We start from the raw sequence: 22,839 nt of genomic DNA, 5'->3' as shown, positions 1-22,839 counted from the left end.
CACTCACCCACACGCTCGTTCACCAACACACACAAACACATAAAAACACACAAGCGCACACACTGAGGGTGTGTAGATGCTCTCTGAAATGCAAATACTCAGATGGCAGGCAAAGCAGATGGCACAGATTAATGGACCTAGACTCACAGTTTCTTGCCTTGTCCCCTCCCTGAATGCTTATATATGAAGTGATAGCCACGAAAGCATCGGCTGAATTGCTGAATTGCTTACATCTGGGTTTGGAGATCAACATGGCGATAAGACCTGAGATAAGCATTTTGAAGTATTAAAAACTCCCTGTGGATTAGTTGCTTACCCTTACTCAATATGACAAACAGCCACACAAGTTGTAAGCCTGCATTTTGAGCTCTAAACCCTAGTACAGTAGATTATGAACCATTATGAAGATTTACTTAATTAAGAAGCGCTGAAATGCTCCCCTCCACTTGATGTTTGACATTTAGCAGATGGCTGTGTCCATTAGGACAAAATATGTCATAGACACAAACATTTTTGTCTGGTATTTGACATTTCATATCTATTTTAATGCTCTCTGTGCAACGTAATGATACATGAAGCATGCATTTGGACATAATAACAGCATTTATAATGTAAATCGTTTTAGCTATGAACAGCTCTACAAACAAATGTAAATAGCATCACATTTAATGTGGTTAACATAAACCTAATTTGACATTATAGTTTTTTGTTGATATATATTTTTATATATCATATATATGTGTATGTGTATGTATGTGTGTGTGTGTATGTATGTGTGTGTATATCTTGATGCATGTAACACTTGTCTGTTCGCTTAGATAATTGTCACTTTTCATTGTATGATTGTAACACAGTATATGCACTTCCTCCACATTTGTATGAGAGAATCTTGTGAAAACAGGAATGTAAATGTAATAAATCTTAGCCTAGGGTCCCGTGATAAAACGCAATTATCAAAGCTTAGACTTTATAAGACATGTTCAATTCAGGGCACATCCACAGCTCCATTACTAACGGATTCTATATTGTTGATGTATCGTAATAATAAGTGTAATTTGGAGCCATGTTACTTAGTCCTTCTGAGATCATCCATGTTTTTATTTCATGTTGGGTTGATTAGTTTTTTTAAATTTCTCATTTATTGTTATGGATTTAAAGGAACCTCTTAGCATAAATATTTAACTTTGGTGTGTAATTTTTCCTGCTGTTTATACTACATACTGTACATAAAAGACACCCAAAATCATGCAGCTTGTTGATGAGTTGTTCCATTAGTCAATCAGATTTATGATTTTCACATTGTGAATGATGAAACGAGCCAAAAAAATTGTAGGAAATGAGTGACATCTGGGGCCGGATTCACAAAAATCTTCTTAAGACATTCTTAGGGTAAGTTTGTTATATTGTTTCTTAGTGTAGTTCTTGAAGAATTCTGAAACGTTTTCTTAAAGGGTTAGTTCACCCCAAAATTAAAATTATATCATTAATCACTCACCCTCATGTTGTTCCACAGCCATAAGACCTTCGTTCATCTTCAGAACACAAATTAAGATATTTTTGATGAAATCCGATAGCTCAGTGAGGCCTTAAAGTGTTAGTTCACCCAAAAATGAAAATTATGTCATTAATGACTCACCCTTGTTCCAAACCCATAAGACCTCCGTTCATCTTCGGAACACAGTTTAAGATATTTTAGATTTAGTCCGAGAGCTTTCTATCCCTCCATTGAAAATGTATGTATGATATACTCTCCGTGTCCAGAAAGGTAATAAAAACATCATAAAATTAGTCCATGTGACATCAGAGGGTCAGTTAGAATTTGTTGAAGCATCGAAAATACATTTTGGTCCAAAAATAACAAAATCTACGACTTTATTCAGCATTGTCTTCTCTTCCGGAATCCTTTCCATTGAATTGATTCCAGTGAATTGATTCCATTGAATCCTTTCATCTGTCGGCGTTGGTAATGCACTTTTACATTGCCGTGGTTGTTTTTGGCGATTAGGACATCTGCGACATTTTGAAGCATCGAAAATACATTTTGGTCCAAAAATAACAAAAACTACGACTTTATTCAGCATTGTATTCTCTTCCGGGTCTGTTGTCAATCCGCGGTCACGACTCCGCTTCTTCTTCTTCTTCTTTCCTGTTTTACGGCGGTTGGCATCCAGCTTATTGGTGCATTACTGCCCCCTTGTGTGGTTCACAACTCTGCAGTGACGCTGCTGAGGTAAGACGCTGCTGACATGTTATCTAGTGCGGCCGAGCTTCGTTTACAGTCTGACGGAGACGCACACTGTATTCAAGCTATTCTACATTGTTTGTATTTTGGTATTGTTATATTTTTTAAAATGGTGCGTAAGTGTGCATGTCGCGGATGCCCTAATCACCAAAAACAACCACGGCGACGTAAAAGTGCATTACCAACGGTGACAGATGAAAGGATTCAATGGAATCAATTCAACTGAATCATTTCAAATGAATCAATTCAATGGAATCAATTCAATGGAAAGGATTAAGGAAGAGAATACAATGCTGAATAAAGTCGTAGTTTTTGTTATTTTTGGACCAAAATGTATTTTCAATGCTTCAAAAAATTCTAACTAACCCAATGATGTCACATGGACTACTTTGATGATGCTTTTATTACCTTTCTGGACATGGACAGTCTACCGTACATACATTTTCAATGGAGGGACAGAAAGCTCTCGGACTAAATCTAAAATATCTTAAACTGTGTGCCGAAGATGAATGAAGGTCTTACGGGTTTGGAACGACATGAAGGTGAGTCATTAATGACATAATTTTCATTTTTGGGTGAACTAACCCTTTAACACTTTCAGATGCCCAGAAAGTTACTAAAGACATATTTAAAAGTTCATGTGACTTCAATGGTTCAACCCTAATGTTATGAAGTGACGAGAATACTTTTTGTGTGCCAAAAAAAAAAAAAAGACTTTATTCAACAATATCTGGTGACGGGCGATTTCAGAACACTGCTTCATGAAGCTTCGAAGCTTTACAAATATTTTGTTTAACTGCCAAAGTCACATGAACCATTGAAATGTTGAAACACTTATGATGTAACGAAGCCTCGTTTACTGAAATCAAGTGACTTTGGCAGTTTGATACATGCTCCGAACCACTGATTCGAAACAAAAGATTCGTAAAGCTTCGAAGCTTCATGAAGCAGTGTTTTGAAATCGCCCATCACTAGATATTGTTGAATAAAGTCGTTAGTTTGTTTTTTGGCACACAAAAAGCATTCTCGTCGCTTCATAACATTAAGGTTGAACCAGTAACTGTTTTAAATATGTCTTCAGATAAATTCTATACCTTTTCTGGGCATTTGAAAGTATTAATTATCTTGCTGTCAATGGAGGCCTCAATGAGCCATCAGATTTTATCAAATTTGTGTTCAGAAGTAATTAATGACAGAATTTTTTGGGTAAACTAACCCTTTAAGAATGTCTTATTTTCTTAAGAATAAAATGGCAGACTTTTATTTTGTTTGATTGTACAGTATACTATACTTGTATTCTGAGGTTGCTTTGTCTTACACAACAAATTCAACCCTTATGAATCTTAATGATACTCACTCAGTCCCTTAGCAAACGTTTGGACGAGATTTGTCCCAGAGCCAATACGTTGCTGTCGGTGCTGCTTGATCATGATTTGTACAATAGTTTTCCAAGTTTGACGTTTTAGAGCTTCACGTTTGGCATCAGAAAGGCTAAGCCATTGTTTTTTGAGGTCAGCCTTGATCTGCTTTACCCAGGTTTTCTTGGCCTCCAGAGTAGTCAGTAAGGTAGGCATCATTTGCTCATTCGTCATATGTAGCCGAACCACTGGAGCCTGCGTTTTTGGATTACTTCTTACTTCTACAACCTTAGAGATCTCCCAGAACGCCAGCAGCCATATACTGTAGCAACACCCTACCATCATGGTGTTAAGGTACTTTTTACAAAACATATTCTTCAGTCAATGTAAAAAAAAAAAAAAAAAAAAAAAAAAGGATTTCAACAATATTGTTTTAACATTACTAACCGTACTTCCTTGCGCTCTTACACATGCAAGGAAACACATGCAGGCATCATCCTCCACAAAGGCTCATCAATTTAAATAAGATAATAGATTAGCTGATCCTTCAGTAAAGGTAATTTTTGGATTTCCTCTGACACACACACTTCCCTCTTTCTCTTTTATACACACTTTCTCAAGAGCCCAGAGCTAATTTGAATTGATGGCTTGACTAGCCCAGTGAAATTAGCTCCATATCACATTTAGGTGAATAAAATAACATGTTTTCCCTCTCTGCGGAGGCTAAGCCATGCCAAAGAATGGGCTACTGGGTTTTTGGCACCCTGTTCCATAAAAAATTGCCAAAACAACCCTAAGACAACATGGATATTACAACAAGGTCAGAAAAGAGGAGCTTTCGCAGCAGGTGATCAATCAGGAGCTAAAAACTAACCGTGAAAAGGCAGACTCCTGTAGTGACAAACCATTATCATGGTTCACGCTTGTGAATAAGCAAATTCAGTATGTTCAGATTACGTAGTGGAGGCAGGGAGTATATTTTGTTTTGTTTTTTTTATTCTTTCTTTTTTTTTTTCAATATTTTATTGTACATGCCTCATACTGTGAGTGGATTTTTGTGCTAATTAACAAATATATTATTCTGAAGTTATTCTGTGGTTTGACTGCAGGAGTGAATAAACTCAGGGATCTCCCATAGTTTGCCTTTGTCTTTCAATAGAATGGGTTTTAGTTTAGTTAATCAAATGTTCCACCTTTACATCAAATACGGTTTCTTTGATCTCTTTTTTATGGAAATATGGAAATTATTTTCCCTCTCCTCTCTCTGAAAATAAATTTAAGCCCGTCAAGCTATAGTATGGCTTCATACAGACTACTTGATCATACATTTATGTTGCTTTTTTGTCCGGTTTGGAGCTTGACAGCCTCTGGTCACATATGTTGCTTTGATTGAATGGAAAACAGCAATGTGAAGACTTTTTTTTTTTTTTTCTTTGCAGAAAAAAAAGAAAAATCATACTGGTTTCACACAACATGATGATGAGTTGATGATGCCAGAATTTTAATTTTTAGTTGAACTATGAACTGTGAAGTCTTAGGGGGAAAGTATGTACTAGCTTTGCACACTGTTGAGGTTGTCTTTTGACATGTTCTTCCAGGCAGAAATGCTCAAGGCTGTTCAAATGACACTTCTGGAAAGTACCCTGCAATTTCCAAATAGTGCCAGAGATTCCCATTTGAATTGAAATCAGGGATCTGATTGGGTCGTTGTAGGACTTTAAAGGACTAAAAAAAAGTAAAAATGTAAAAAAAAATGTCATTTTATATATAAAGAAATGGCATTTCATGTCAAAAAACGCTGCCAAGCCCTGCTATACAGACTTTCACACGGTTCTTTTTGAGTAATTGCTTCTTTTGTGCCATCCAGCCGTAAACACCATGGCGGATTGCTGCACTTTTACTCTATTCTCAGCTACTGAACTCTGCAGCCCCTAATATTGGTTGGTCTCTCTGTGACTTCTCACACAAGTCTCCTTCTTGGAGTTTTTTTTTTTTGTTTGCTTGTGGTTTTTTTTTTTGTTTGTTTTTTTTTTTTTGGGGGGGGGGGGGGGGGGGGGGGGCTTTCAGAGCACTGTCTGGATGACTCCCACTGGGACGTTCAAACATTAAGTCATTGTTTTGTACACTTGTACCCACTGTCTAGTTTACCTCTAAGTTCTCTGGTATGCTTTAGTCTTTATTTTCACAGCTGTCCTTTAGATTTGAGTATGCAAAATTACTTTGAATACGGGCAAAATAAATATGCCATTAAATTCTAAATAACTAATAATATTTAATTGAACATTTTATTATCTCCACACATGCAGCTTTGATGTTTGTCCTATTTTTATTGAGGTCAGTGTGTGATGTCTAGACCTTCTATTGGTCTGCTGTTTGAACTTTGGTGCACAGCAAAAGCCGAAATTACTTGAAATGTGCTTGCGTTTCCACTTTCCCATGTTTACATGCATATGAAAGTAACACAAAGCCTAACACTGCACCTTAACTGCAAGGCTTTTGTCTAGAAAATGTTGTTTTTTTTTGTTGTTTTTTTAAATGAGTCACGAATCAAAACGAATTGCATGGTAATTGTGTCCTTTTTTAAAGCAGTTCGTTTTCATTTGTGTATTTTTTATTTTAGCTCTTAAAAAAAATAAGTCACTGCAATTATAATGATATTGATTAGGAGGCTCTCTCTAAACAGGCATATGCACAATAAGGTTTTTTTTTTTTTTTAACCTTTGTTGAGATGTTAATTGAAACACTGGCCAGTTTGTTCTCTGAAATCTTACGCTACTGAAAGAGATAATGAAAATGTATCTTTTGAGCATTTTATCAGTAATAGAAATATTTTCAATTAGTTATTAAGACATGTATCCTTTTGGTTTTTCTGTTCTTCAAAGTTAAGATTTTAAAGACAGGATTTACGCAAAGCCTAAAGTGAAGTAAATGATGAAAATTAAGATTATAGCAACATTTATATAGCTAATTCAACCAGAAATAGAGAATACTCAAAGTGCATTTCAGATGTTGATTAATTGGCTCTGATCTGAAGCCATTCATCACTGGAGGCCCCTCGCACAGCTGGAATCAAAGACTTCTTCTCTGTCAGAATGATTCGCTATCCTATGATTTCTTCTAGAAAACTGAATATGGACATCAGAAGAACCACGTCGGGCTCCTAAAATGAGCTAGTAATGGGACTATTGCTTTTGAAAAGCACAGAGAGAAAGCAAATAAAAGAGGGACATCTTAAATTAGATCTAATAGAAAATACAATAAAAATAAAAAGTGCCAAACGAATGAAAAATATATCCTGCTGTGTTACCATAGTAACCTTCTGTTTGTCAAGATGCGGGTAGTTGACAGCATGCTGGCATAGCGACTGTGTGTATGCGTACATGTGTTTTATCTGAATGTGATGAGCGTCCATGTACAGAGGGACAATGTCCATGTCCTTGTCCGTTGTGGAGAAGCGTCAAGGTTAGAGACGTAGAAAAAGCGTGTGAGTGTGTGTGTGTGTGGGAGAGAAAGACGTTTGTTTGAACTCCCTGATGTGAAGTTTCCTAATGTGTCCCATGGGTGTCATTACACACACAAAGGCGAGACACTCTTTAAACACACTTCTCATATGCTCGGATACAGTCTTAATTATGAGTCTATCAAACCTGCTCCCTGTAGACAGCGCACACACACACACACACACAGAAGTTTTACACATAATTGCATAGAACAGGCTGTTACATCAAATTCATGCAATTGTACGTGCATTTTGCATGAGGACTGGTTGAACATGTATTTTACACATTTATAACAGTTTTTACGCATATGTCCTCATGCATAATACAAGACCCATGCAAATATGACACTTAGCTGCTTAACTTATGCATCACTCTGTTTACGCGTACACTGGGATACATCCTTAAAAGCTTCCAGTTCTAGTAGAAGCTCAAGGGATGGGTGATACGGGAAGATATGACCTCCTCATCTTGAAATATGACCAATTAACTACTCTAGCTCTCATTTTGAGAGTTTAACAGCCCAAAGACATGCTGTGATTTAAATGAATACGAAGGCTGAATTAGCTAGACTACTTTTCTTTTTCTTTTTTTTCTTCCTTTTTTTTTGCAGTTTATTTGATATAACGTCTAAGTCATTTTCCAGTGTTGCCAGATCCTGCAAAAAAAAAAAAAAAAAAAATATATATATATATATATATATATGTGTGTGTGTGTGTGTGTGTTGGAACATGAAACTACATTATGGAAATTAGAATTCCCCCTAAAATAGTCTCAACCTACAACTGTCCATTAATATTCAAAAGTGACTATGTAAGCTTATAATAAGTGAACTTGACAACACTGACATTTTCATGAAAGTTTTAGGTCTTTTCCCAAATGGCACACTTCATGTGCACTTGATGTCTTGTGGACTTACAGTGGCCACCTTTAATGTTAAGTCAAAACCATAGGGTGTCCCCTTGGTAGGGTGACCAGACGTCCCTTTTTTTCCTGAAATAGTCCCGTATTTCAGCTCTATTTTTAGTGTCCTGAGACTTAAAGAAAAGCATGTATTGTCCCATATTTCTTCTTTCCTAAATTATCTTTGCTAGGTGATCATATAAAAGTGAGTATAGCAGTCTCCTGTCATGCAAGAATAGCCTAATCAAAGTTACATTTATTAAGGATCTTCAAAAAGAGTTAATATGCTCAGTAAGTTGTGACAAAAAAAAAAAAAAAAACTAAATGTGGTATCGTGCTGAATGAAAAACACCAAAGCGCTCTCTCAGACAGCACACAATCCCGAATTCAGTTCGCTTTGTGCCTGAATGGTCAAATACAGACACAGTTGTCCAAATGCCCATCACGTGGAGTGTCTCATGTAAATACAGTCGGTTATGGCTTGAATGTAAAAGCTTGGTGAAAACCGGATATATGTGTCAGTATATTAGATCCTAGCATTCGGTTTTAAAGTGACAGCAGCCTAAAATACCTGTCTGTGTCGTTAAAGACACCCTGTGGTGAAAATCAAGTTTGTCTATCTTGATCCTATCTTTTATGTGTCTATCTGGTGTTTTAACATACTTTAAGACAAACCATGTGCAAATTCATAAGTTAACACCATTGCTGAGTATTTTCTCTTTAAAACTGCAGTAAACCAAAGACAGTCTCAAACCCGCGGTTTGAAATCGCTGGTGTTTCTGACATCACAAACTACCTTCAACGTGCCGGTGGGCTTTAGCATATCATTAACTGACTACGCAAGGGAGTCTCAAAAAAGGTTATCCCAGTATATTTTTCTGTTGATATGAAAAATCGGGTCAAAATGGCGGGTGTATGATTCATATTACAATGTTATGATGAACTATATGCCTTTCTCCACAGAAGATTAGCAAAACGCTAATCATATTAACGTTATGTGTCCGACGTTGTAAAAAGCGATACCATTGTGCAGCGTTTACCTCAGTAAGTTGACTGAGTGGATCTCGTCTCAGCTCGTAGATCTGTGTATATTAAATGAGGCAAGGGTGAAGAGTTACATTCAAGCAAGGCATTAATTTCACAGGAAAAAACATTTAAAGGTCCACTGAAGAGTGTTGGAACGCGCAGCATTATTTAATGTGTTGACGTAATTTCAACTGAAACAGGAAGACAGGGCGATATATTGAACAGCCCCACCCCTTTTTTAAAATAGCCAATAGTGTTTCGTTAATGTTAAAGCTCGGCCAGAGCCGTTCGACTCTGTAAAACCTCAGTTTCCTTCTAATCTCTAACCATTTCTCCTCCTAATGTCCTTTATATACAGCATTCTGTGCCGAATTCAAATGGGTCCGATACCTTTGTTGGTCTGTGCCGTGTCCGACTCCAGATATGATCCACTGTGAGACACTGTAAGATTTGAATGCTTATATCTCCTAAATGTGAATTTTGTCATTGTTTTGGAACACACCAGCTTATTCATAATCTTAAGCCTAACATATTCATACTAAAAGCTAAAAAACGTTAATTTTGATTTCAGGGGGACTTTAAATACTGTATGTAATTTTGGTGAGCCAAAATGAGTTTTAAGGGATACAGTTATTGACTACAGGGGTCTTTAATCAAACAACAAAAGATGTCAAATAAATGTATACATGTTAAATATACCTAATCTCCCTGAAAAACATTGTTTCTTTAATTGGTAACTCTATTGTATTTGTCCTATTGTTTGTAATTTGCTTCTTTGTTCTTTTTTAACAGAACAGAAATAAAATAACTATATCTGAAATGCACAATATTAAATTGTTGCCATTTTTAGATTTATCAGCGATGGCCAGTTACATGTAACTGCCTGCCTGTTTTATATATTTTATTAGATATTTAGTTATTTGTCAGTTTTAAAATTCACTGACAGCAATTACAATAGATTACATTGCTGCATATGAACAAAATGCTTGGTGGTGGCACTTGTCTGTCACCCTTATAATGAGCGGGAAAGTTTACTTTCACTCTGTGCAAATCTTTTCTCTTTTTTATGTCTCTTGGTAATGGCTCTCATGCTGCATAACCCAGCAGAGGCTCCCGCATGTGAATCAACAAACACACCGAAATGATTCCGAACATCCTGGTGCCGTTCCAAGCAGAGAGTGCTACGTCTGCTATCCATACACTGTATGCGAGTGTGTTTATGTGCAGTAATGTTTTAAGTGCTTCCTCTGTGAAATGAGAGGAACAGATGGGTTTGGCAGATCCCATGGTACTGCTATCAACTCTGAGTCCCCATTGACACAGACAAAAACTACAATCCACCCCCCCTTTGTTAAGCATGGCTGAATCATAATGCTTTTCCCTCATTTATTTAGTTTTGATAATTGCTTTAGATAACAGGAATGCTGATGGTGTAAATGGGGATGCAGTGCAGGTTTAAAAACCTATCCCTGGATGGCAAATGTTCAGCATCGGTATAATTCATTATATTATATTATATTATATTATATTATATTATATTATATTATATTATATATATTATATTATATTATATTCTTTTTTAATATAGTTATATTAATTTAACTTCATATTAATCCTACTTTTTATCATTATATTATATTATATTATATTATATTATATTATATTATATTATATTATATTATATTATATTATAAATATCTTTTGTAATTTAATTCATATTATTCCTATTTATATTTTACCATTATTATATTTCCTACATTGCTTTGTAAAATTACTAATAAAATATTACTTAATTTGTTCATTCTGGATCTTTTAGCTGTTGATAATTCAGGTTAATTGACTTCACATTAAAGTTGTTAATGTGATGGTGCATGTAAACTCATTAACGTTGTACTAATGAAGTATTAATTAAAACCAGCACAGTGCGCTCTCGTACATTATATTTCTGCCTTTGGCCATGGTACTGTATTAGCTGTGCGGATACATAGAATGAGTTGGATTTAACTATAATTCTCATTTTTATTCCGTCAGAACTGTTTCCTTATGCATGACGACTGTCATGTGAGTATCATGCTGATGATGTGGGATCAGATTTTTCCCATTCTAGATAAATGTCAGTTATAAAAACAGTTCTTAGTCCATCACTCGTGCCCTGACACACCGTAAGAATAGTGACCCACGTCTCACACTCCGCTGTGTCAATCTGACAGAGCTCCTCTATGGTGCATTAACATCGCTGTAAGAACTCTTCACCTGTCAATCAAACGGCAAATGATTGACAGCTAAGTGCTACAGTATGTATTCATTAGTCTCTCTTGGCTATCTGATGCTAACTTCTTACTGCAGTCTCTGCAGTATCTAACACAAATACGAGCTCTAACTTCTTCACCTTCTCTCATATTTTGTTACAAGAATAAAAGAAAAGAAAAAAAAACACTCACCCCCACACAAATGCAGAGAATAAGTGACTTCATGTGTGGCAGTGCCAGCTCACTGATAGCTTCTCCTCTTGTCTAATCACATTTGAATACCAGGATCTTAGCAGATGTTACTGTTTCTGCAGAACTGGAGCTCAGTGTTATAGCGAGTTAAAGAATCTGTGATGCGAAACCCCTCAAAAAAAAAAAATAAATAAATAAATAAAATAAGCCAATTATTTATATCTTTTGCTGTAATGTGTCAGAAGGAAATATCAATTTACATTTCTAAAGTTCCTAAGTGTAATAATCCAGTGAGATTTTTGTATGCAAAAGGAGTCTGACAACAGCCGGTATGCTCCACACAGAGATTTGATCCGACCATCATCGAGTCTGTCTGTGATTACATGAAGAAACAAAAAAAACTGAGACAGACTAAATACAGAAGAACTGCGGCAACGTCTCCAAGAAGCTTGAAGAAACCTATAGTGTACTAAGACTTTTGCATAGTACTGTATATGTTATCAATAGCCACAACATTTGGTCCCAAAAATAGCTTAATCTAGACTAAATTTCCAACCTCTGTTACTTACAACCCTTATTACAAGTTTGTTGGTTCTTCTTTTAACATTTTGCCAGTTTAATCTGTTTATTTAGTGTTTATTGCTAGAAAGTAACACAAATGTAAGAGTTCTCTGTCTTTATTTCATGTTTTGAATTCTTGACAAGTGCCATACAGTGGTGAGGCTACTTAAGGGACTTCTGCCCACTCAGATTGACAGCTGGTCCACCCAATAAAATGAGACGAAATAATTATTTTGTGGAAAAGGAAATAAAAATATGTGACAATAATAATTGCTCAAATACATGAATTTAGTGGATGTCGCTCCCGAAAGTGTGAACTGAACTGATCGCCTAGAAAGCGTGAAAAGAGTACTCACTGTATCACTAAACAGCTGTCACTCATCTTAGTTCACTGGGATGACACGATCTCCAGAAGTTCCGTTATAATCAAAGAATCTGTCTGCACTGCACAATGAATCTCTTAATTGCATAATGTCTACACTTTTTTGTTATAAATAGAGGATTTGCAAAGCTCTCAGCACTGGACAAAAACTTTGAGCGGATTCTAACTTAAACACCTCTGATTGGCTGTTGCGCTCAAGAAATCAAAAGACATGTCCGCGATTGGCAAAAAAAAAAAAAAAAAATGCTGTAAAGAGAAACCTTTGATGATCCCCATATCATTACCTTTGTTTACTGTTCTTATTCTGTTATTATTACACTGGTTAATTTATTACTTAATGGATTTTGTTGTTTTCAATAAACAATTGGCTGACAATAAGTCAAATTAAACTAATCTTAATTGTAAAATTATTTTAGCCCATGTAGGTCTATTGTAAAATGTAATTTGAGAGCTGGTGTTGAGGTCCATCCTGTTTCACCAAGGTCCACCCTCACCACTTGTGCCATATACATTACTGTTCAAGTTTGGGATCAATAAGATGTTTTATTTATTTTATTATTGTTATTATTATTTAAATAAATTAATACTTTTATTCAGCAACTACTCATCAAATGTATCGAAAGTGACAGTAAAGACATTTACAGGTGATTTCTGTTGCAAATAAATGCAAATATTCTATTCATCAAAGAATCCTGATTTTTTTTAAATTATTATTATTATTACAGTTGCCACAAAAATATTAAGCAGCACAACATTTTCAACATCCATAATTGATAATAATGCAAATTTATTCTAGGAATGAATTACAATTTTAAAATATATTGGAAAAAAAAGTTTAATTTGTAATTATATTTCACAATATTACTGTTTTTACTGTATATTTAATCAAATAAATGAAGCCTTGATGAGCATAAGAGACTGTTGCAAAAACATTAAAGCATTTACTGACCCCCAGTTTTTGAATGATAGTGTATACGGGCCCAAAAGTGGGAAAGTTAGGTGAGAAATATGTGTTCAAAGTTAATTGTATATAGAATAAATTATAGTGTAAAATGTCTATTCCGATGTCCTTGTTTTAGGCACGTAGACATTCATTTTTATCTAGATTATTATACTGATTTTTATTGGCTGGATATGTGTTGCTCTCTCTCTCTCTCTCTCTCTCTCTCTCTGTGTGTGGCTGTGTTCTGCTTACTCAGCTACTTTTAAAGACCCATTTTAGTTTAACTCATCTAGAGTGCAACCTCAAGGACAACACACCTCGATCGCCATCAGTCTGTCACTGCGTACGTGTAAACCTGTGTACATTTCAGACAGGACGTAGAGTTGTGCGTGTCTGTGAGCTGATGAGTTACACGTGCACACTGAACAACTTAGCCTGCACTGTGGATCTGTGTGTGTGTTTGTAGTCTGTATTTAGTGTGCATCTGATTCACTTCCAGGGAGAGTGAGGCGATAAATTCTTGTTTGAGTTAATCCAAATGTCAGAGGAGTGAATTGTTTAAACAGCACGGCTTGAAAAACATGGGAGAGAAAAATGTTAATGCTAAAGAGCGTAGGGAAAGATTGGATTAATGGAGCTAGTGAGCGATGGAAGAGGGAAAGATGGAAAAGAAGTGGAGAGAGAGAAAGGGCATGCGTCTCTGTTCTGCATGCCTGTGTGCCAGTTTGCTGCATTAGCGCGCTTCTTCAGAGGCTGACAGAATTTGCACATGATAACGCACCCTGCCAAAAGCAAGTGCACGAGCCCAGAGACAGACCGAGAGAGAAAGAGAGAAGGGGATGGAGACAATGAGAAAAGTTTCCCCGAAGTAGGCAAATGTAAAGCTGCCAACTGAACTCCACAAGGTTTTTAAAGGGGCAGTTCACACAAAATAAAAAAATGCTGTCATTATTTGGACATCCTTGTGTCATTTCAAACTCATGTTATTTTCTGTAGACCATAAAAAAATTATGTTTAGAAGAATGTTCACAGTGCTCTTTTTCCATACAATGAAAGTAAAAAAGTTACCAGGGTCTGTCAAGCTCCAAAAATATTCAAAGTGGGAGGAACAGACAAAGATTGAAGTCACATCTTCAAATTTGGCACATTGTGATTGGTTACAAGTCACTTGATAGCCAATGTCTTTTTCTGGCATCAATAGGTGTGTTCAACAAAAGTCCCTTTAAGACAAGTCATTTCACTCTGCGGCCATTTTTTGAAACGCCTCTCGGGCATCCTGGGCATCATGCCCTATCTCTTTGAATGGGGAAACATCAAATTCTCCAAAACTGTTCGCCAACCTTACGATTACATTTCATATTTGAAATCACCAATGAAATCTGACAACAACTGTCTCATAAATGTTTTATCCAAACGCTCGAATCTTGACAAAAATTTTTATTTTTTAGGCTGGATCAAGCTAATGCACATGCGCAGACCTAAATGCGCGTCTCTTCTGCTGTTTTTGAGAGGCGCGTGTCTGACTGTTTCTATAGAAACCGGTGCTTCTAACGGCCGCTGCAGTGACGCGATGACTTTACCAGTCGGCGATTGGCTCTTATTTAGAAGGCGGGACTTATTCCGCCATATTGCACGTTACACTTTCTCCCATTCAAAACAATACGAGTGACACGTCTTGTGTTATTCTATAGTCTTTGGTTCAACCAATCGGTGAGATTTGTCACTTGCAGTTGGGGCAGGAGTTAAAAATGGAGATGTCTGCTTTCCATATTGACGCTTGCGCAGTGTTTGCATATATTATAGATAAAGTGGATTAGATGCACTATTTGTCAAATACATATGTGTTTCGGACGTTATTGAGGGTTTTTAAAAAACAACAACAGCAACAAAAAAAACAAGAATACAAAGCAAAAAGCAACTAAACAAACCTAGAACCCAACCAAAACCTCAACCCTGGTAGATTTCAAGAATATAGAAATAAAATACAAACACAGAGTCTAGAAACAAAATACAGGTTTACAAAGAAGATGAAAAAAGTTGACACAATATCAAAAGTAGCATGCCATATATTCACAGTGTTAACGTGGAACCAATTTATACAAGAGTTCCATCAATATAATGTCCAACTAAGACAAGTGGGTGACTAGCTTATTTATTTATTTTTATTATTTGCCACAGAGAGAGCAGCTAACACTAAATTTCTTTGTTGAACGCATAAGGTATGAGTTCCCAAAAATCATTAAAATAAAAAAATAAAAAAATAAAAATTGGATGGAGTCAAACATATAGTATCAGTGACCATTTTAGACGTTTTCTTTATTCAATACTTTATACTGCTTAATCTTGTCTGTCTTCATGTGCTATCGGAATTATCGTAAATACGAGTTTCCTAGTTAAAAATTTGAAATGAACGCCCTCTCAAGTCGAATTTACCACTCTGGAATAATTTTGATAGCCAAGTTCCCGAGTTGGGCATGCCATAATCTTTAAACATGCATGGCGGAGAGTAGAATGAATGCTGCTGTGATTGGTATTCTTTATTCGTTTTTTCCCCAACAGCTACATTGCCTTGTCTTGTTGTTAAAATAGTGCATATTTACATATATGAATAATCATTTGAAGCATATTTTATCTTTTATACTCAGTGAAAATAGCCTGTATTTGACTGAAATTCCAGAATTGACAGGAAGCTGACTATCTAGATAGCGCAGTGAATGTTTATATAGTTGTCAGTGAATGGGATGCTAAATATAATTATGGCTTTAATAAAATTTTCCCAATAAATATGCAAGAATAAACCTTGGTATCCTCCATGATTCCTGTCCTTTTGGACGACAGCACTTGAACACGACCAGCTCGAAATCACAACTTTAGAAGTAGGAAATATCCAATAACATGTGAGGACAGCATAATACAGCACCTGTATTTTCAAGAAAGTTCAACATATACTATTTAAATACCAGTAACACTTTGCAATAAGGTCTTAAATGTTAACTTTGTTAATGCATTAACTAACATGAACTAGTGAACTAAAGGTCAGAATAAACACAAACACACATTATCGTTGTCATTGTTGAATCCAGCCAATCACCAAAGCTTGTGCATCCGAACTGGAGAAGCTGCGAGGATGAACCGACTGCTCTTAAATTGTTCTGCCGGTACTTGTACAGCATATACCATCTGTACCGTCTCAAGTTAAACAAAATTTCTAAGCAGCATGCACAGATTCATGTCAGACACCAATCAGTCTGTGCAGCGCTTCATGGAGTCGGACACACCTAATGACATCAAACCCGCTGTGACACATCTTGATGTTCCATATTTGAATAAATATGTATGTGAATGGGATTTGAAATCTTTTGCGGAGAATGGAACTATCAGCAAATAATGAGCAATACGATTAAGTAAATGAGTTGGACTACATTTATGATGTTTTTTTGTTATTTTCTAAGCTTTACAGCTCCTCTTCATCATTCACTTCCATTGTATAGAAAAGAGCAGCTTCAACATTCTGTTAAACTTCACATTTTCTGTTCCTGGGATGAAAGCCAGTAAATGAACTTTCATTTTTGTGTGAGCTATTGCTTCAACATTTTAAAGCCTTGAACAAATTTGAAAAAAAAAAAAAAAAAAAAAAAAACAGCATGATACTTTATAAAAGGCTTACAAGCATAACATCATGCATTTTTCCATGGCACAAGTTGATTCTATGGCCTTACAAATCGCTTAAAAAACGTTTTAAGAAACGACTACATCTCAAAACTGCTTTTTACAAGTAATCTTAGATGTTCTACTTAAAGCGGCCTTTTTTTAATGGTATCTGACCGCTTTCAGCCTGGATTCTTCGAGGAGCTCAGGCTGGGCGAGGAAAGGAGTGGCACCCCAACTTCAAAGCCACCCAGATTTCACATGTGATGCAAGACCTTGCAATGCTTTCGCCTGAAGGGCATGGTCTTGCTGTGTAGCAGGTGTTTAGATAAGACTTGCCAAAAATACAGAAATATAAAAATACCCCTCTATCATAGATATTATTATTCTAGAAAGAGCTGATTTAGACAGTTTAATATTGTGATGTGTTTGCATCATTGTTACCATGATTTAACATTGAATATGACAGCAGAGTTGTGCTGAGAGAGTAACTTTAACTTAATACATGAGTTAATCCTCCATATTGTGTTTTTATTGAGTCTTATTTACCAAGCTGCTTCTTGTTTGCCATTGACGTTGAAGTTTTTATACATGAAATTCCTTTGAGCTTTTGAGTTTGCATTATTACGCCTGCTATCTTTAAATTCAAACTTGAAATTACTGTCAGTCATCAAATATTGAAATAACTGAAAAGAGAAGTACAAAATAAGTAAATCTAGTTGCTTTGCTTTTCATATTCTTCATCTGTGTTTTTATTTGTTTAATGGTGCATATTTGAGATGGTGTAAAAGACCGAAATAATAAAAAAATGTTTTTACGTCAATAGAAAACCATGGAACATTTATTCAGGCGCATGCTGTTTTGTATGGATGGAAGCGTAGAACTTGTTAGCATGCAACAGTTTGATGTAATTTATGTTTTCAAAGCTCTGGTAAATGGAAGAAAATGTGATAAAGCCTTTATGTGAATCAAAGCTTATTTATACCCTCAAAGGAAGAAACAGGCATATTTTTCTCTGCACATTTTCCCTTTCTTTTATTCTTTTTTTTTTTTCCTCTTACATAAACACTCTTCAAAGGCAGGACGAGGCCCAGCAGCAATAATGGCAGACAAATAAAATAATTCTTTAGGCGTATGCCGCTAAATGGCTTAATCAGCATTTGAGAAGTCTTGTTTTTAAAAAAAAAAAAAAAAAAAAAATTAGTAAAGAAAATGGTACTATTAATTTTTTTCTTATAATGTCAGAGAAGAGAGCATCATATTTGTATATAGGCATCTTAAACACATCTTTAAAAGAAAAGATTAATATGCTTTCTAAATCATAAATGTCATATTCGCTATGTCATATCTGCATTTTGGTGACATGTTCTTACACATACATTGAATAGGGCCGGATATGCCTTTGGACAACATTGCAAATTGGACTCTTAAAATCACAAAATTGATAAACAATGACACAATAGTGATCATTTGTTTCTAAGTAGAACTTAAATGCATCATTACAGGAATTATCAAGCCCAAAGAAGCTCAACTAAGGCTGAAATTCTTGTTCTGTTGTTATTTTCCTTTGGTTAACTTAATAGATGCCCACAGGATTGCCAGTGCTGTCATGAACTCCACCCTTTATAATGTGTAAATCTGTGCACTTGTAACTGCTATTATCCAGAGTCCAATATGTGACAACAGATAGACAACTGGAACAGTTTTAAACCTGCCATACTGGAAAGAAGTAGATGGAGGGGGAAGAAGTAGAAAGTGTGGGAAGCACTCATTTAGCACACAAGCTCACTCAAATATCCTTTGTTAACACTTTATTTATATCCGTTACTTTTACACTTTATTTTTAGCCTTTGTTAATGTATTTACTGTATAATAATAGCAGAAAATTGCAGAGTGTCTCTCAAAGTAGGCCAAATTAATCAGATGATATTTTAAAGGTGATTTGTTTTTTTAACCAACGATTAACTATTTTAAATTATTATTATAACTGTTGTTGTTGTTGTTGAAAAAATTATAATAGTTTTGCAGTGCATTATCATTTATGAAGAGTGCCTTTGTTTCTGCTAAATAGTAGTAAGTAGTCCCAAATAGTGAAAGATCTGTTTAAGTCGCATGTCGTGGAATTAAAAGTGGTCGAAGGCTCTAGTTAATTTATGAACGTTTTTGTTACATTTTGACCCCCTTTTTAAAATGTAAAAGCATCTATATTTTCATGTGGCAGAAAGACAATATGGTAACACTTTACAATAAGGTTCATAAGTTAACATTACTTAACTAGTTAATATGAACTAATAATGAACTGCACTTCTACAGCATTTATTAATCTTTGTTAATGTTAATTACAACATTTACTAATACATTATTAAAGTCTTGTTAACATTAGTTAATGCACTGTGAACTAACATGAACAAACAATGAACAACTGTATTTTCATTAACTAACATTAACGAAGAAATACAGTAACAGATGTATTGCTTATGGCTAGTTCATGTTAGTTAATACATTAATTAATGTATAACTAATGAACCTTATTGTAAAGTGTTACCCAAAATATTCAGCAAGATATTAAAAATACAATATGCTGTTTCCAAAGTTAATTTACTTGTACATTGTCATTTTTCTAAAGTGCATTTTACTTTGTAAATGTTGTTACTATTTAGGTTGACAGTTTATTTTTCTTTCTTTTTTTACCTGCCATTAAAGTAGTATGATCCTAAATAGAAATGTTTTCCTTTCAATTCATATTTATTTCACAACATCTAAATGAGTGTAAATATATTTCCAAATCTTTTTAGGTAACACTTTATTTTACAGTGTACTTATGATATGTTACATGTACTTATAGTAATGCTATTGTAATAGCAATAAATTATGCATAATTACATGCAACTAACCCTAAACCAAACAGTAATCCAAACACTAACCCTATATTAAAGCTGCAGTCCGTAACTTTTTTTTGGTTAAAAATGATCCAAAATCAATTTTTGAGCAAGTACATAACCAGCCAGTGTTCAAAACTATCTAATTATCTTAGCTCGATTCACAACGGTAAGCTTGTAATAATGTTTTATAATAAGAGCGACATGGTGGATTTCCGCTGGAAATTTGAGCATGCAGCAGCTCGTCTGTGCGTCATTACGTCACGTCCGTAAACAGAAAGGAAGGAGTCCAGGCCAGTCGGTTGTATCATGTGAGGATGCTGCTTGTAGCGGATAATTTATAGCCTGTTCTCACATCAGCTGAAATAATTAAACTTATCATTTTGATGGCGGATTGTAATCCAGAAAGATCCAAATGACAATCATCAGTGACAACTGGAGATTCACCCGTAGTCAAAAAGCAAAAGACTTTGAACTGCGGAGTGGCTACAGAAATTGAAATCTACAGTTAACGCTAATACACACTAAATACACAGTCATGCAGTGCTGATGTTGTTAACATTAACAATTTGAGAACAATATAACAGTAATAATAATAGTTTGGTGTGATCCGAGCTAAGCGATCATTAGATTTAATCACCATTGGCAGCGCGATTTATTGTAGGCCTAATGCTTTTTTCCTCAGTTGGTCAGAACAAAAGTGGCAGAAATGTTACTTACTTGTTCAGATGATATTTTCCAGTGAAAATGCTTATATTGGTCATACTTTCAAGACGTCGAATCTGTGATTCTGAAGTACAGTATCCACACCGGTGCGGTGATTGACAGCAAACATTAGATTCATCCGCGCTGACGAGCTGTGCCGATGCACAACGCACGTACAGATAACTGTTCCGCATATGACTGCAATTGCAGGTTTCAAACAAGAGATGGCGACAAAGAGGAAAAATCGTGGACTGCAGCTTTAAGTGCATGTAGTTATTTAATATTACTCACTTATATGTGACCAGTCACGGAAAGTAGGGACACAAGTCGGTTCTGGGGCATTTTGAGTTACAGATTCTGAAAGTGTAGTCTCCAAGCTTTCCAACGATGTGTAACACATGGAAATCTGATAATATTTGGAGAAGTTGTGGCCATTTGAAGGTAGGCACTCAAAAAAGCTCAAAGGGCAGAAAAATAACTTCTCGTTTTGCAGTTCTCACCTGTTCTCACCTGCTGGGAGTGACAAAAGGGCTCATTTACATTTCATTTAGATAAGCCATACCCCCTGTAAAGCTGCATGGTTGCAAAGCAACGACAGACGCAACGGGAAAAATCAGACCGCATACTATTAATAATAAAGGATAATGTGCATTGTAAATGTCAGTAATTTATCTTTTTTGACATTAGGACTTTTTGAACAGGATTCTGTGATAACCATATAGTCCTGGTTTAGACCTCAGTTAGTGGTTAGACCTGGTTTGAGTCAAAGGATTAAAAAAATCCTGTACATTAAACTCTTCAATAAATACTTTTACTTTTGACTTATAACGCACATTTTACGGCTACGGATACTTTATACTTTTACTTACGTAGGAATTTAATCTGATACATTTACTATTACATTAGTAAATCCTTGTTAAGAAGTAGTAACTGGCTAAAATTATTAGCGTCACATTCAATTCAAGAAAAGTAAGGTTTATATGAGCTAAGTCATTCACACCAGTCAATTCAAGCAGTTGAAGCGTTATTCAAATTAATAGCAGATGCTAACATTACCATCTAAAAAGCCCATTATAGTAATGGTTTTTTTTGGCAAGTGATACGATGCTAACGATTACAAATAAAACAACAGTCCTGAGCTAGCTAATAACAAAAGACACATGAGATAACGTGTAGCCCACGTGTTCTTAGAATGAACACAAAACGACAAACTTTGATGTTTATGGAAACTCACCCCATAAGAAACAGAAAAGATCTTGTTGCCTCCAATGAAATAAGTTGTTCGGGCACACTTTCTCTTTGTCGGGGTCTTCTTTGTGGATGTAACCATCTCCGAAGTTTGCACTATGCGTCTGTTTGCCTCTAAATGTCCAATAATTTGCATGTCCTGCCACTCTGTTTTCCGCAGCTAAAGAATCCAGCTGTATGTTGTACTTCAAAACATTTTCGGTGTAACGGCCACGGTTCAGCTCGTCTGCAATATTCTTTGCGGCGTCCATCTTCATTCAATTTTGATATCAGCTAGAGCCGGCCAGAGCGCTGCATAAATAAGTAGCCACGCTTCCCTTGGAGGGCGGTGGCAATAACAAAAGAAACAAAAGCCGGCCTATCCGATTCCAGTATGGAAGTACAAACAGACAATGACACGCCCCTACTGCGAGATAGAATCCCAGAAAAACAAGCCGATTTCAACCTCAAATTGTACGCTTTAAAATATGCCAATACTGCTATATAAAACACGGAGATGCTTCTTCGTGATCTCAACTAACAGATTCTGCAAAAAAACGAAAATCACCAATTTTGAAAAAAAAAAAAACGCTTTTTGCTCAATAGTAGTGCGGCCGACTTGTATCCCTGGTTTCCGTGACGGGTCACATATATATGTGTGTGTTAACTTTAACTGCCCTATAAATATATATATATATATACACAAAGTTCTGTCATGAAACTCTAGATGGCACATGCTAATAGGTCCTTTAACTTAACCTGTTCATAATCACATCATTATATAGGACACAGCTGATTGGTTCCTGCTGTATCAGTAGCCAATGAGCTTCCATGCTCAACTATCAAATACATAGGAACCATTTGCCTTAGCAGTTCAGAGTGCTTCAGAAACCCTCCACCTTCCCCAGCTCCACCTGTATAGATCTGCTGCGGGTAATTCATGTTTGCTATATTGTACAGCAGCAGCATGTCTTACTTGCTCACAGCAGTGTGTATGTATTGGCAATAGCAAGTCCCGTAGTTGCTC

This window comes from Megalobrama amblycephala, linkage group LG7, assembly GCF_018812025.1.
Source record: "Megalobrama amblycephala isolate DHTTF-2021 linkage group LG7, ASM1881202v1, whole genome shotgun sequence".
In the NCBI taxonomy this organism is placed as follows: domain Eukaryota; kingdom Metazoa; phylum Chordata; class Actinopteri; order Cypriniformes; family Xenocyprididae; genus Megalobrama; species Megalobrama amblycephala.
This window is presented reverse-complemented; position numbering follows the sequence as displayed.